Consider the following 13,383-nt stretch of genomic DNA (forward strand, 5'->3'; position numbering starts at 1 on the left):
GTGAGATACATGAGAAGAACAGTATATAAAAATGGAAGAGATGGGGAAAGTGGGCATCCAGCAAATCTTTTATCTGACCTAGGTAAAAGAGGGTTGAATGCACATAAGCACACATACAAAGATTTTTGTGTAGAAATATATCATTCTCTTTTTTTTTTTTGAGAGGCAATTGGGGTTAAGTGACTTGCCCAGGGTCACACAGCTAGTAAGTGTTAAGTGTCTGAGGTCAGATTTGAACTCAGGTACTCCTGACTCCAGGGCCAGTCCTTTATCCACTGCGCCACCTAGCTGCCCCAAAATATATCATTCTCAATGGGGAACAGGGAATGATGGGGGAGTTAAAAGGAGGGAGGGAACAGTTTGAATAAAAAGAAACATGGAAGAGGGAGAGAGTTAAAAAGAAAAAAAGAGAGAGAAACAAATAAGTGGAAACTGAGGGGTTCCCATTAATTGGCGAATGGCTGAACAAATTGTGCTCTATGATTTTAATAAAATATCATTGTGCTGCAAGAAATAATAAAACATGATTTCAGAGAATACTCATAAGTATGAAGTGTTGCAGAGTGAAGTGAGCAGAACCAGGAAAACAATTTTTATAAGGAAAACACCATTGTAAAGAAAAACAACTTTGAAAGATTTAAGAACTTTGATCAAAGCAAATAACCAACCATGTCTCCAGGGAACCTGCAATGAAGCATATTGCCTGCCTCCTGACAGAGGTTATAGATTCAGGGTGTAGAAAGATACATACATTTTTGGACATGCCTACTGTGAGGATTTGTTTTGTTCGACTATGCTTATTTGTGACTGTTTTTCTCCCCTCTCTGTTTTTAACTGGGGGGCGGGGGTAGGAAGAAGAATTTTTCTTTTTTTTTGGTGAGGCAGTTGGGGTTAAGTGACTTGCCCAGGGTCACACAGCTAGTAAGTGTCAAATGTCTGAGGCCGGATTTGAACTCAGGTCCTTCTGAATCGAGGGCTGGTGCTCTATCCACTGCTCCACCTACCTGCTGGGAAGTAGAATTTAACAATAGTGATGTTGTCCCCCTCCACAGCCCCTTGTCCCCCCAGAGAGGTACTGAAGCATTTTTTAAAAAATATTTTTAATTTATTGAGTAAAACAAGTATTTCCATAACAAATCTCTACATGAAACAGCAAATCTACTGTGCACAACTTGCTACTGTATTCAAATATACAACAAACATTGAAGTATTTTTAAAATGCATAAGGGAGAGCGGAAGAAAGTTCAATAGGAAGCACAAACAGGTGAACTTTTGAAAGTAATCTGTTGGATTATATATATGAAGCAATATGATATGGAGATTCATGGTTTCAAATATAAAATTCTGTGTTCTGCTGTATATATGGTAACACTCCTTTTTTGGTGTTTAAATTAAGAATTAATTTTTTAAAAAGCTTATGTTACAAAGCATACAAAATAGCTCTTATTTTCCAAAATATTTATTTCACAGTTTCAGTAAAAAGAATCCGGATAAAGAGACTAACAGTATATAGAGTAAACCCATAGAAGTTTTCATATTGAGTAATAAAAGTGTTCTGCAATAGGAAGAGCATCAGTGTGCTGGCAAATGTTTTGACAACCTATTTTTTGGGGAGAAAATACATGTAGGACTTTCATTTTTTTTTTTAGGTGAGGCAATTGGGGTTAAGTGACTTGCCCAGGGTCACACAGCTAGTAAATGTTAAGTGTCTGAGGCCAGATTTGAACACAGGTACTCCTGATTCCAGGGCCGGTGTTCTATCCACTGCACCACCTAGCTGCCCCAGGATTTCATATTTTTAGCTTTAATCTACATTATTTGTGTTTTTTTTGTTTGTTTTGTTTTGTTTTGCAGGACAATGAGGGTTAAGTGACTTGCCCAGGGTCACTCAGCTTAGTAAGTGTCAAGTATCTGAGGTTGGATTTAAACTCAGGTCTTCCTGAATCCAGGGTGGGTGCTTTATCCACTGAGCCACCTAGCTGCCCCCTTTAATCTACATTATTAACATTTTCTCCACCACTTTAACATTTTCTCCGTCATTTACTTAAGTTTAGAAATCAACAAAACAATAAATCAAACGCTGTTTTATATCATATTTCCTAGGTGTAAATGCACACCCTGAAAATTTAACAATAGCTCTCTAGTTTAAGCTGGCTCTAACACACCTTGGACTAGACCTAGACAGAGATGGAAGATTAGAATCTGTAATTGAATGACTAGCTGTGTGGTTCTGGCTTCCAGCTTTAGTTTCCTCATTTATGAAACTAACAATATTTGCACTAACTACTTCACAGGGTTGTTTGGGGGCTCAAATTTTATAATCTATATAAAGTTCTTTGCCAAGTCCATATTCTTCTTCTTTTTTTTTTGCAGGGCAGTGAGGGTTAAGTGACTTGCTCAGAGTCACACAGCTAGTAAGTGTCAAGTGTCTGAGGCCAGATTTGAACTCAGGTCCTCCTGAATCCAGGGCTGGTGCTTTATCTACTGCACCACCTAGCCGTCCCTAAAATTATTTATTTATTTATTTATTTTTGTGAGGCAATTGGGGTTAAGTGACTTGCCCAAGGTCACACAGCTAGTAAGTTAAGTTTTTGAGGTCACATTTGAACTCAGGTCCTCCTGACTCCAGGGCAGGTGCTCTATCCACTGCGCCACCTAGCTGCCCCATATCATTCTATAAATGTCAGTTATTATTATTGTAAGAACCCATTCATATCCTTTTGTAACATGTATACACTCAGATACAGGTATATATTTTTCAAAGTATTTTGTGTGTAAGAGAAAGTATGTATAAGATCACAATGAATACTATTTATATCTACCTTTCTGACATAATTCATGAATTATGTCTTTGTGTAATAATTCCATTTTCAAGGATGCTTAAAAAACACCTTTTGGGGGCCGGCTAGGTGGTGCAGTGGATAAAGCACCAGCCCTGGATTCAGGAGTCCCTGAGTTCAAATCCGGCCTCAGGCACTTGACACTTACTAGCTGTGTGACCTTGGGCAAGTCACTTAACCCCCATTGCCCCACCAAAACCCCCCCCCAAAACCAAAACAAAACACCTTTTGTCTTCAGCAGAAATATTGTCTCATGAAAATACTTGATGATCCCGAAGTGCTAGAAATATACGACTTTTAAAATTTATTAAATGGCTTTAATCTATTAAAGTCTCACCCAGATAGAGCTTCTCATATAAACAATTTGTTTTGGAAACAGAATGAATAAACTGAAACACAATTCAAAAATTTGCTAATCACTCTTTCTTTCTGTGGAGGCCAACTAAGTCATGTCCTTGGATATATATGTGTGTGTGTGTGTGTGTATATATATATATATACACATATAATTCACAGAAGTTTCAGAAATGATGGATTAGAAAATGATGTTGGGGGGCAGCTAGATGGCTCAGTGGATAGAGCACTGGCCCTGGAGTCAGGAGTACCTGAGTTCAAATCTGGCCTCAGACACTTAACACTTACTGGCTGTGTGACCCTGGGCAAGTCACTTAACCCCAGTTGCCTAACCAAAAAAAAAACAAAAACCAAAACCAAAACCAAAACTAAAACCAGAAAATGATGTTGGAAATCTTAATTTTTTATTTTTCATTTTTCTCCTCCTCATCATTATTAGATCTGAATGAACTGAAACAAGTATGTGTGATCCATGTCACAAAATGCAAATTCTTCTTCATCTCTAGTCCTTTGGCTTTTTGGTAAGAGAGTGTAGAAATGAATTCTAGGGTAAAATGCAACATGTTTCCCTCAGCACCTCAGGGGAGAGGTGTAATGTGGGCCTTATGGGAAAAAAAGAATAGCAAGAATAATTAACAACTATTTCTAAACTGTCACTATCTGAAAGATTTCCTTGAGTTCTGCTACATTATCATAAAATTTTTGTAGAATGGCAGCGCTTATCATACTCAACACCAATATTATAATGGCAGAAGCTGCTAGGTGACTCAGTAGATAGAGCACTGGCCCTTGAAGGTTGGAGGACCTAAGTTCAAATTTCACCTCAGACACTTACTAGCTCTGTGACTCTGGGCAAGTCACTTAACCCCAATTGTCTTATACATTTTCCAGTTGTCCACATACACACGTACATACATACATATGTGTGTATATGTTATATATGTATATATGTCTGTCTGTCTATCTATCTATCATCTATCATCTATCTGTCTATCTATCTAATCTTGCCACTGGGCACAGATGGCTCTGGAGAAGGTGAGGCTGGTGACTTTGCACAGCCCTCCCTCAGTTAAATCCAATTTAGTGCAAGTCATGGTATCACACCAATGTCATGGTCCTTTTGGAGAAAGAAGGAGAAACAACAACAGTTGGACCTAGAGTAAGGAAGACCTGAGTTCAAATCCTGCCTCAGCCACTTAGCAGCTGTGTGACAGGCAAGTCACTTAGTCTCTTTGCCTATTTCCTATCTGTAAAATGGGGATAATAATAGCATTCATCTCCCTGGATTGTCAGGAAGATTAATAGAGATAGTATTTGTAAATCTTAAAGTGCTATATTAATATTATTAAAGTGCTATATTAATATATTCCTATTATTATTACTTTACAGTTTATGGAACACTTTTATATATGTTGGCTCATTTAATTATCAAAACCAAGTCTTTTGAGGTAGGTAAGACGTGTCTCCCCCTCTCCCCCCACCCCATTTTACAAATGAGGAAACTGACATTCAGAGAGTGTGAAATGACTTGCCCAAGGTCACAGGTCCCAAATTAGAAATCATATATTCTGTCATCCATTATTTATTGATCTACCACACCATATTGCCTCCCACTTTGTTCTATATATTGTGCCAATTAGCACGGTATTCATTTTGCAAAAAATGATTACTAAAAGTAATCATCTACATGCTTTTTTGAATAGGATTTTTATGCTATTGATTTAATATCAAAATCATCCTAGCTCTTCAGTGTTTCTTATCTATCCTTTATTGTGACAATTTGGGCTAGTTCAACTTGGAGTAACTGGTAATTGGAATCTGGAGTGCCACTGAGTAGCTGCAACACTCACGTGAGCACGCGCGCACGCGCGCGCGCACACACACACATACACTCTTTCAGAAGCTGAAGCTGTATTTATTTAGTCATTTTAGTCATCACCATTTTACATTTCTTTCGGCTCTTAAAAGCCTCTTTTATGACAATATGATAGAGTCACAATTAAATTTTCTTGCTTCCAGGACAAGTTGCCTTGAAACATAGCCACAATTTGAAGGACTTGAGGACAAGGGAAGAGACAAGTCCATTCTTTTTCTTTTTTTTTTTTGGTTTGGTTTGGTTTTTTTGCAGGGCAATGAGGGTTAAGTGACTTGCCCAGGGTCACACAGCTAGTAAGTGTGTCAAGTGCCTGAGGTCGGATTTGAACTCAGGTCCTCCTGAATCCAGGGCTGGTGCTTTATCCACTGTGCCACCTAGCTGCCCCCGACAAGTCCATTCTTGAGGAGCAATGTAGAGATAGGTCAGGGAGATGCTCATCTGGACTCAGCCATCTTGAAAAATATATGCATTCTAAGCTCCTTGTGGATAGGAATTATTTTTTATGTTCATTCCCATTTTAGCACAGTGCCTTGTACATGGTTTATGTTCAGTTGTGTCTGACTTTTATTGACCCCATTTGGGGTTTTCTTGGCAAAGATACTGACTGGAGTGGTTTGCCATCTTCTCCGGTATGCCCCCATTTTACAGATAAGGGACTGAGGCAAAGAGGAGTTGAGTGATTCACCCACAGTCACACAACTTGAAAGTGTTTGAGGCTGGATGTGAACTCAGTTCTTCCTGACTCTAGGACCAGCGCTGTATCCACTGCACCACCTGGCTGCCCTGCCTTGTATATATTAGGTACTTAACAAATGTTAACTGGATTAGATTGAGGGCAAAACTGCATGTTTCAATTTTGGGCCTTATTCCTTTAAAAATACTAATAACAACAACTGACAGTAGGAAGACCCTGACACTTAAATGATTTTTTTAAGAGTATATAGTAGGGGGCAGCTAGGTGGCACAGTGGATAGAGCACTGGCCCTGGAGTCAGGAGTACCTGAGTTCAAATCCGGCCTCAGACACTTAACACTTACTAGCTGTGTGACCCTGGGCAAGTCACTTAACCCCAACTGCCTCACTTAAAAAAAAAAAAGAGTATATAGTAGATTGGGCAACTAGGTGATGCAGTAGATAGATAGAGTTCTGAGCCTGGAGTCAGGAAGACCTATGTTTGATTCTGGCATCAGATACTTACTGTCTGTGTGACCCTGGGCTAGTCACTTAACCTTGGTTGCCTCAGTTTCCTCATATGTAAAATGATCTGGAAAAGGAAATGGTAAACCACTCCAGTATCTTTTTTTTTTGTGGGGAAATGAGGGTTAAGTGACTTGCCCAGGGTCACACACTTAGTAAGTGTCAAGTGTCTGAGGCCAGATTTTTTTAAACTCAGGTCCTCCTGAATCCAGGGCCAGTGCTTCATCTACACTGCACCACCTAATTGCTCCACATTCCACTATCTTTGTCAAGAAAACTCCAAATGGGGTCACAAAGAGTGATATGACTGAACAACAACAATATACCATATTAGTGGAAGAACTAAATAAGATAATCATATCAGAGATTTAGAGTCATAAGAACATAGATTTAGAGCTGGGACATTGGAAGTCTTCGAGGCCAACTCTGTCATTTTACAGATGAGGAAATCAAGGCCCAGAGAGGTTAAGGGTTTGCTGCTGGTACAAGGCCAGGATTTGCAACCAAGACCTTTGGTCCTTTCTACTATACCATGGCTGTTTGACAGTGCCTTAATTGTCTAACTTTCCTATTTCCCACATGTTTCAGGGCTTACTTCCCCAATTTCTAGGTTAAGTTATCAGAGCATGGCTGGTTTATGCTCTTCCTATTAAGGATAACCCTGAGGGGCAGTGGGTCGTTTCTGGTATCATAAAGCAGTCAAACCTGTGTGAGTTTTCTTCTCCCAATGCTTATCCTTAGACATCTATTAGCCTGTCAGACTTTTAAAACCAGATTTTTACTCAGGTGGTATAATAAAAAGAGTTGTTTTAAGTATTGCCCTGAAAAGTCTGGCACATACACTACAAGAATATTTAAATTCCAGGAGAAAGTGAGCTCAACAAGACAATGATCCAGGACATTCCCTAATTACTCATGAAAAAGGCTATCCAAGGGGGCAGCTAGGTGGCGCAGTGGATAGAGCACCGGCCCTGGAGTCAGGAGTACCTGAGTTCAAATCCTGTCTCAGACACTTGACACTTACTAGCTGTGTGACCCTGGGCAAGTCACTTAACCCCCATTGCCTCACAAAAAAAAAAAAAAAGAAAAAGGCTATCCACCTCCAGAGAAAGAACTGATGGAGTCTGAATGCAGATTGAACCATACTATTTTTCACTTTATTTTTGTTTGTGTGTTCGTGTGTGTGCTTTTTTTTTTTTTGGTCTGCATTTTCTTTTACAACATGACTAATATGGAAATATGTTCTGCATGATTGTGGATGTATAACCTATACCAAATTGCTTATTGTCTTAGGGAGTGGGAAGGGCTGGGAAAGGGAAAGAACTCAAAATTTTAAAAATTGCTAAAAAAATGTTTTTAAATGTAATTGGATGAGAACTATCTTTACATGTAATGGAAAAAATAAAATACCTTATACATTAAATGTAATTGGAAAAAAATAAAATATTATTTTAAAAAACCTAAAAAAAAAAAAAGAAAGTGAGCTCAATATTAGAGAGCTCCGGTGGCAAAATAGGAAACTCATAGCTCCTAGAAGTCTTTTTACTTTTTTGAAAAAAAAGTTTCTTTAATATAAATTTTATAGCACTCTATTTGCCCTCATTCAGAGAGCCATTCTATGTGACAAACAGTATTTTAAAGATGAAAAAAGAAAGAGGGAAAAAATCAGCATAACAGATCAATATATTGAAAAGTCTGAAAATAAATACAATGTACAACACTTGTGGACCTCCTAACTCTGACAAGGTGTGGGGTGGGAATATGTTCTCATTTTTCTTCTTTCAAGATCTTGTCCACACTTTTGATTTTTTTATGGTTGTTCTTTCCATTTCCCATTGTAGTCATTATATATATATATATATATATATATATATATATATATATAATGTTCTTGGATATACTTATTTTATTGTGAATCGGTTCATACAGTTCTTTCTATGCTTCTCTGTATTCATTACATTTGTCATTTCTTACAGCATGTTAATATTCGATTACATTCCTGTAACACAGTTTGTTTAGCCACTCCTAATCGATAGGCATCTACTTTGTTTCTAATATTTTGATAATACAAAAAAGTGATACAATAAGTATTTTGGTGTATATAAGGATTTTCTTTTTATCAGAGGCTTCCTTGGGGTTACAAAAGGATATGGACATTTTACTTTATTTGCATAATTCCAAATTGCTTTCCAAAATGATTGTACTGATTCACAGCTTCACAGACTATGCATCAGTGTACCTCTCTTCCCATAACCTTCCCACACTGACTACTGACTTTTTTTGGTCATCTTTTCCCAATTTTCAGGGTGTGAAGTAAAACCTCAGGGTTGTTTTGATTTTCATTTCTATTATTATCAATGATTTGCAGCATTCTTTTATAAGGTTGTCATTATTCTGCAGTTCTTTTTTGAGAACTCTTCATTTTTTTGACCACTTAAAATTGAGGAATGAATTTTGGTGGTTCATATACACATAAATACATACATACGTATGTACACTTATGTGTATACATACATCAATTAATTGTTTTTATATTTTGGATACCAACCTTTTATCAAAGAAATTTGATAGAAATTTTTTTCCTCCCCATTTATCTGATTCCTTTCTTAAGTGCATAATTTTGTTTATGCAGAAACTTTTCAGTTTCAAGCAAAGTTATGGGGTTTTTTTGGTAATTGCCCATATCCTTCATTTGCTTAAAAATGCATCTTTTACTGAATCAGTGAGAGGTATATGATCTTTTCTTCTAATTTTTAATAAAATGATTTTTAATGTTAATGGTATGTATACATTTACAATTTATCGTGGAATATGGTGTAAGGTGTTGGTCTGAGGCTAATTTCTTCTAGACTACTTTCCAGTTTTCTCAGATGTTTTTAAAAAAATCAAATGGGGGAGGCCAGGTAGGTGGTGCAGTGGATATAGCACTAGCCCTGGATTCAGGACAACTTGAGTTCAAATCTGACCTCAGACACTTGACACTTACTAGCTGTGTGACCCTGGGCAAGTCACTTAACCCTCATTGCCATACCCCCCTCCCCAAATAAATTAAAAAATCAAATAGGGAATTCTTACCTAAGAAAGTTATGTTTTCTTGTTTGTAGAACACTGGGTTATTGAGTTTATGATTCTCATTTGTCTAGTCTATTCCATTTATCAATGTCTTTTAAAAAAAAGTGGGGGGGCAGCTAGGTGGCACAGTGGATAGAGCACTGGCCCTGGACTCAAGAGGACCTGAGTTCAAATCCATCCTCAGACACTTAACACTTACTAGGTGTGTGACCCTGGGCAAGTCACTTAACCCCAATTGCCTCACCCAACCCCCCCAAACCCCACCCCCCAAAACAATACCAGATAATTTTGATGACTGCTGCTTTATATTATAATTTAAGGTATGGAAGTACTGAATACCTTCATCCTTATCTCTTTTCATAATTTTCCTTGCTATTCTAGCTATTTCATTTTTCCAAGTTAATTTTGTTATTATTTTATCAAGTTCTATAAAGTATTCTTTAGGCAATTTGATTGGTATAACATTAAAGGTGTAAATTAACTTTGTTTAGTATTGACATGGCCCAGCAATGAGCACTGAATATTTCCTTAATGTGTTCTTTATTTTTGTGGGGACCAATTTTTAATTGGGGAGTGTTAACTAAGCGGCTTGCCGCAATATTGGGGCAAGGAAGGAGAACTGCAGCCTCCCTCAAAACAGAACAGGATTTATTTTAACAAGAATGAACTTTTAAAAAAAAACCCCAAACAGGATCAGTAGGATCAAGGGAAAGGAAATAAAATGGGGAAAGGGAAATTATACGACCTGAAAAGATACCACCACCCAGGAATCAGCTGAGAATACGCAGCAGAACTCCTGTCATCTTCCAGCGTCCAGCTAGAATGCTCAATTCTCCTCCCCCAATCCCAGAAAAACCCCACATAGCCCAGCCAATGGGATGGCCGCTCTGACAGTCACATGACTGCCCTCACTAGGCTTCGAATCATTATAATTTTGCCAAGCCCATGTAGGCATTGGTGAGTGGCAACGGCTACAACCAGTGGGTGGAGCACCAGGCCAGTTAACCTCAAATAACAATTCTTTACATTTTTTCAGGAGCACTTTGAAATTGAATATATTCAGGTCGTTTTGGTACATCGATCCCTAGATACTTTATGTATTTTGTAGTTGCTTGTGTGTAATGGGATTTCCCATTGTATTATTGTCTCTTGGGTTTTGTTATTATTATATAGAAATGTCATTGTTGTTTCTTTTTTTTTTAGTGACGCAATTGGGGCTAAGTGACTTGCCCAGGGTCACACAGCTAGTAACTGTTAAGTGTCTGAGGCCGGATTTGAACTCAGGTACTCCTGACTCCAGGGCCGGTGCTCTATCCACTGCACCACCTAGCTGCCCCTGAAATGCCTATGATTTTTGAGGATTTATTTTTTAGCCTGCAACTTTGCAGAAAAATTAGTATCTTTGTTGATCCCCTGAGATTTTTCAAGTAAACCATCATATCATCAGCAAATAGGGATAATTTTATCTCCTCTTTACTTGTATTTATGACTTTAATTTCTTTCTATTGTCATTTCTATTGCTAGCATTTCTAGAATTATATGAAATGATAATGGAGCATCCTTGCTTTACTCCTGCATTTATTGAGAAAGACTCTTTGTGTATCCTCATTGCAAGCAATATTTGCTTTCGATAATATTTTTAAAAAGGTCTCTGCCTAGTTATAGATTTTTGTTTTTTAGCATAAATCTGTTGTACTTTGTCAGTCTTTTTTTTTTTAACTGCATCTACTGAGATAATCCTGGTTTAAATCCACCTTGACTGTAGTGAATGAATGGTTGGATGAATAGGTGTAGCCTGTTTGATAGGATTCTATTTAAAGTTTTTGAACCAATATTCATTAATGATAATGGTCTATAGCAAAGTTTCTTAAAGACCCCATATGGGGTTGCATAAGTAAATGTGGGGGTCATAAAAAACTTGGCAACAGTAAAAGGTTATGTATACCTTTATACCTGGGGTCACATAATTTATTGGGCAAAAAGAGGTCACAAGTGGAAAAAGTTTTCTTGGTCAATAGTACTTGTATATCTCCTATGCTTTATCCTTTACTGGTTTAGGTACTAGGACAATATTTGTCCCATAAGGGAATCTGGTAGGGAGCTTTCTCAGTTCTTGAGAACTGATGTAGTAAGGATACGGTTTTTTGTTTTGTTTTATTGTTCAATTGTGTCTGACACTATGTAACCCTATGAACTTTTGCCTAGTTTTCCACAACCCCATCAAGCATTTGTCCTTTTCCTTTTCTGTCATGTTAGCCAATCTGATAGGTGTGAAGTGGTACCTCAGAGTTGTATTAATTTGCGTTTCCCTAATTATTAGTATTTTAGAGCGTTTTTTCATATGGCTATTAGTAGATTTGATTTCTTCTTTTGAAAACTGTTCATATCGTTTGACCATTTAGCAATTGGAGAACATCAATTTTTTTTTTTTTTACAATATTTGGCTCAGTTCTCCTTAAATTTGAGAAATGAGATCCAGAAGATCTTGCTATGATCTCTCCCTTCCTGTTTCCTGCTTTCCTTCTAATTTTGGCTGCATTTTTTTGTGTGCAAATCTTTTTTAATTTCACGTAATCAAAATTATCCATCTTACTTCCTGTGAACCTTTTATCTCTTATTTGGTTTTGAACTCTTCCCTTTTCTATATATCTGACAGGTAATGTTTTCCACACTCCCCAAATTTGCTTATGATATTGTCCCTTTATGTCTAAATCATGTACCCATTTTGACTTTATGTGGTGTGAATGTTGGTGCCAGAATGTTTTCCAGCCCTCCCCCGCCCCCACCTCAGTTTTGGTTAGTTGAGTTCTTGCCCCAAAGCTTGGATCTTTGGGTTTATCAAACACTAAATCACTATGGTCATTTACTTCTATATATTGTGTACCTAATCTATTTCTCTGGTCAATCATTCTGTTTCTTATCTAGTACCAGAAAGTTATGATGATTACCACTTTGTTATTTTTTTAAAGTAATTGACATTTTTATTTATAGTTTGGGGTTCCAACTTTTATCCCTCCTTCCCTCCCTTCCCTGCCCCCTCCCTGAGGTGGTAAGCAATCAAATATAGATGATTATCACTTTGTAATATAGTTTGAAATCTTCCTTCACTTTTAAAAAATGGATTTTCCTGATATTATTGACCTTTTGTTCTTCCAGATGAATTTTGTTATTATTTTTCTAGCTCTTTAAACTTATTTGGTAGTTTGATTGGTAGGACATTGAATAAGTAAATTATTTTAAGTAGAATTTTCATTTTTATTTGCTCATCCTACTTATTACACTGAATTGTAATTGTTTAGATTTTTTATTTGTGTGAACAATGTTTTGCAATTGTGTTTATATAGTTCCTATGTATATCTTGTCAGACAGACAAATATTTTATGTTGTTTATGGTTATTTTAAACGGAATTTCTCTTTCAATCTCTTCCTGCTAGGTTTTGTTGGTAATTTATATAAATGCTGATTATTTATGTGGGTTTATTTTGTATCTTGCAAATTACTAAGTTCTTAATTATTTCAGCTAGTTTTTTAGTTTATTCTCTAGAGTTCTCTAACTATACCATCATATTATCTGAAAGTAGTGATAGTTTTGCTTCCTTGCTGCCTATTTTTATACCTTTCAATTTTCTTTTTCTTGTCATTGTTATAGCTAGCAATTCTAGTACAATATTGAATAATAGAGGTGAAAACTGACATCTTTGTTTTACCTCTGATCTTTTTGGGAAGTCTTCCAGTTTATTCCCATTTCAGATAATGCTTACTCTTGCTTTTAGATAGATACTACTTATTTTAAGCAAAGCTCCATTTATTCCTGTGTTTTCCAGGATTTTAATAGGATTGGGTATTATATTTTGTCAAAAGCTTTTTCTGCATCTATTGAAATAAGTCATATGATTTTTTTGTTTCTTTTATTTATTTGGTCAATTCTAGTAGTTTTCCTAATATTGAATCAGCCATGCATTCCTGGTAAAAATCCTACCTGGTCATAGTGTATGATCTTTGTGATGTATTGTTGTCATCTTGCTAATATTTTATTTAAAATTT

Source organism: Dromiciops gliroides, chromosome 4, assembly GCF_019393635.1.
Source record: "Dromiciops gliroides isolate mDroGli1 chromosome 4, mDroGli1.pri, whole genome shotgun sequence".
In the NCBI taxonomy this organism is placed as follows: domain Eukaryota; kingdom Metazoa; phylum Chordata; class Mammalia; order Microbiotheria; family Microbiotheriidae; genus Dromiciops; species Dromiciops gliroides.